This window comes from Zingiber officinale, chromosome 1B (assembly GCF_018446385.1).
Source record: "Zingiber officinale cultivar Zhangliang chromosome 1B, Zo_v1.1, whole genome shotgun sequence".
NCBI classification, from domain to species: Eukaryota; Viridiplantae; Streptophyta; class Magnoliopsida; order Zingiberales; family Zingiberaceae; genus Zingiber; species Zingiber officinale.
In genome coordinates this window covers 71,983,909-71,987,789 of record NC_055986.1, presented here as the reverse complement: position 1 = coordinate 71,987,789, position 3,881 = coordinate 71,983,909, and the positions used below count along the sequence as shown (strand labels likewise).

Genomic DNA, 3,881 nt, shown 5'->3' with positions numbered 1-3,881 from the left:
GCATAATGTATTTAATTTCTCAGGCCAACTAATTCTATGGATGACCGATTTAATCCAATAAAAAATTTTCATCGATCAATAGGTTAAATCTAAAAGTGCTGATAGTAAACGACCCAACAATTCAACATTCCAAATTTGTTATTGCGTTGAAGAAAAATATCCTATAATACATCAGAGAGTGAAATTAAATTGTGGATAATTAGGAGACTATATAGACACCTTGCCGTAGTACCATAATCCTTATCTTATTTTTTTACAATTGGATGAATTAGTTGGTCAGACATGGCATGTTTTATTATTGATGATGGTCATCTGCCAAACTGTTTTGCCTATTAATTAAGGATATTTTGTAGCCTTAGGTTTATGCTTACCATTAAACTATTGTCACTTGCTCAATGGAGTGAAACTTGATTGATATTTTCTTGGGGAAAAGAAGGCAGGGGTGTCCAATCATCCGCCACCTATTTAATTTGTCTATCAAATCCTCACTAATTTTGGTGCAGCATCACTCATCACTCGCATGCAAGAACTTGACTGGTTGCTCAACCCATTTTTGGCACTGCTTAAGAACTCATGTATAGCTTTTGATAAAAACTTTTACATAAATTATAAAATTTTTAAAAAATCATTATTATTTAAAAAATAATAAACAATAAAGTGATATAAATTTTATGATGGATTCTCATACAGTCATTTATTTATTCAAAATTAAAATAGGTATTGCATATAATGGTAGTAAAAGATGATTCGTTCGTCCCAGTATCTCCATCAGTCTGTTCTCAGGTCAATATAAAAGAGATAAATCATAGATAATTACTAACCTTGGATAATTAAATAGCACATGAAATCGTCTTGCATACAAGAGAACATACATCATAGGATGTCATAATATAACAGAAAAGTAGTATTTTGACATGGAGGGGCACTCACTAATCTTCTGTGCTTTTACAATTAAAGTTTGATCGGCTTGATGCCTCCCAACTGCAAAGAAAGATAGGTAAGATATTAACATGAGCAAGAAAAACACAAACATAAATAAGATACTATTTTTAGGTGATAAAAAAATGAATACCTCAACTAATCACGTGTAATAATTTTTATGAGCAAATTAGGTAGATTTATTTTCTGATCATCTAAATAGTTATATGTGGAATATACATACTGTGCAATTCTAAATTTTTATGAGGCAACATTCAAATACCTCTACTAATCATGTGTAACAATTTTTATAAGCAACTATCTTAAACTTACATCTACACCCATGTCAGATACTCATACCCAAGTTCAATTGACCTAATTCATTTCTATTGATTTCTAATAAAACTGGTTGACAAATGAAAACTTCAAAATACAAACTAGAGGGAAGATGTAAGATGCAATAACATGTCAAAGGTATAGGAATAATACCATAATCAAGAGAAAGCACTAAATACCTTAAGCCAGTCACTGAGAACAATAGGATTCCTTGCCAAAACAGCTTGAATAAGCTTAGGTGTCACCGGAGAAGATTTTTCAACGACGTGTGCACTTAGAACTCCAGCTATTGGTATCATATGCCCTTTAAAGTAAAACTTCAACTATTAGTGTCAGCAATTAATAAAGTGAATATCCTAATTGACCCCACATGAGAACAAAGTGACATACAATTCAAAGGAGAAGCCACTATATTACAGTGTAATAACCATTACTCAAAGAGGATAAAAAATTACGATGTAAATAAAAAGTGAGAAAAGTTAACAAGGCCTTGGAATGACAAGTTCTTGAGTTGACCAGTATAAGATTATTAAGTTGACAAATTAGTTTGTAGCCTCATTATGGCATGAGACTTCATGTCCAGCAAGACATCCACCAGAATTAGAGCAATCAATATTAGCAAAGGCATTCACTTTGTAGTACCACTTGAAAATACATAGAAATATATAATCTAACTCATTGTGCAGTACACACTTGTAGTTTAAATCAGTATACAAGAGGACGGTACATTATGTATAATCTAACTCCTAAATGAATTTGGAGTAGCACATATATCTTTTTAGGTGATCAGAAAATGAACCTAACTGATTTGCACATAAAAAATCCAAATTCAATAAATGTCTATCACCCTTAGCACAATGATAAACTAAACTAAATGTTGTTAGTTGAAATGCAAGACAAGCTCAAAAAAGTTGAGATATGGAAATATAGGAATAGAGTAAAGCTGATTTTAGAAAGAAAGTTCTAAATATTGTAAATGGTCATACTTTCTCAAATAGGAGAAAGTATGTGGGCTAATAAAATTTAAAAACAAGTATGTGCAGATGAGCAAGTTAACGTTACTTCATGCTTAAGTACTTTTGGCTAGTAGTTAGTGGTTGGAGCTAAAGTAAAAGTAGAAAGCATAATAACCAATCATGGAAAAAATAGAAAGCATAATAACCCATCATAATTCTCATCTAATGTACAAATACCGAACATATTTCTAATGAAAGAAAAAATTATGGATCAAATATGTTATCATGAATAGAACCATAGCAGTTCAACAAAATAATAAAATGTAACTCAGCGATCATGAATTATGAATAACTGGAGATATTAAAACATGATCTCTTGAACATTGCCACAGTAAATTAGATAATAAAAATAACAAATTAAAGTATGTTACCTAGTAGGTATTGGAATCTTCTCCCACTTGAAGGCAGACGTATCCACTCCTTATCCATTCATAAATGACCTAAGCTTCGGATTAAAAAAGTCGTCTCTGTCTCACAACAAGGGGAGCAAACATAGCTTAAGCTTGTGCATAGAATACCAAATTAAATTAATTAATTAAAAATAATAATACCAAAAAGAAACATTATATAACAAAGAATTCTGACAAGAGATTTAATTCTGTACAACATTGTGTAACATTAAAACAAGAACTTCCATAAAACTAGAGATTTCAGGAGACAACAAATAGTACATAGCTTTCAGCCTAATGAATTATGGCAAAAGGGGAACAAACTAACAGGCATAGACTGGCTTATATATTATTGCTTAAAAATGGTTAGATCAACAAACATCCATCTTCAATGTATTCTAAAATAGATCTTTAAACTTCATGTTCATGGTGCTTCAACAAAAGAGTACAAGAAGGCAATTATTCAGTCTATTGCAACTAAAGAGTCAATAGGCATTTATAGTTTAGTAAGTTTAAAGGAAAAAGCCACACTTTTTTTGCATTTAAAATTATTGCATAGAAAGAACTTCAACCATATCTGTATTCTTGAAAAACTAGAAATATTCTAGCATCTCAAAACCAGATAAAAAAATGCCAGACCACACATAAGCTTACTTTCCAACAAACTCAATGAATGCCACAAAATCAATCCTCCACAAGACCCCCTCCTCTACAGAGATGAATATAAAGCTTAGCATAACCATGAACTGAAATCCCTTCAGTTACCATTCAATATATCCTTTAGGGACACAATTGAATGCAATGCTTTCTAGGAAATCATAAACCAGAGGACTCTCTATGCTATGGTTTCGGGAGCAGAGTGCTTTCAATGACAATATAATACATGAAAAATAAAAGTAAATAAAAGAAATCTAACCTGAGAAAGATCTCGATGAAGATGTTCAAGTCAATGTAGGGCTTTGGCGGAGAGGGCTTAGGGGTTAGGGCATCGGTGGAGTGGGCTTTGGCGGAGGAGTTAGCGTGAGAGGGCTTCGGTGGAGGAATTCGTGTGAGAGGGCTTCGGCAGAGGAGTTTGCATGAGAGGGAGGGCTTCAGCTTGAGGAGTTCGCCTAAGAGAGAGGTCGTGCAACTTTAGGTTTTTTGCATGAGAGAGAGGTGCACACAACTTGGTTTTGCTTGAGTTTGGTATGCGGGGCGGGGAGTAAGTGAAAAATAATTACGA

At 32.9% G+C, this 3,881-nt stretch overlaps 1 long non-coding RNA gene across 1 annotated transcript; it reads right to left on the bottom strand.

The window, feature by feature from the left end:
- Nucleotides 1-790: 790 nt before the first annotated feature.
- On the bottom strand, nucleotides 791-3,634 carry LOC121971209. Its single transcript, XR_006109092.1, has 4 exons — nucleotides 3,576-3,634; nucleotides 2,642-2,737; nucleotides 1,434-1,558; nucleotides 791-981 (listed from the first exon to the last, which is right to left on the bottom strand). It is a non-coding gene; the product is annotated as an uncharacterized LOC121971209 (long non-coding RNA).
- Between the last annotated feature and the right edge of the window lie 247 nt (nucleotides 3,635-3,881).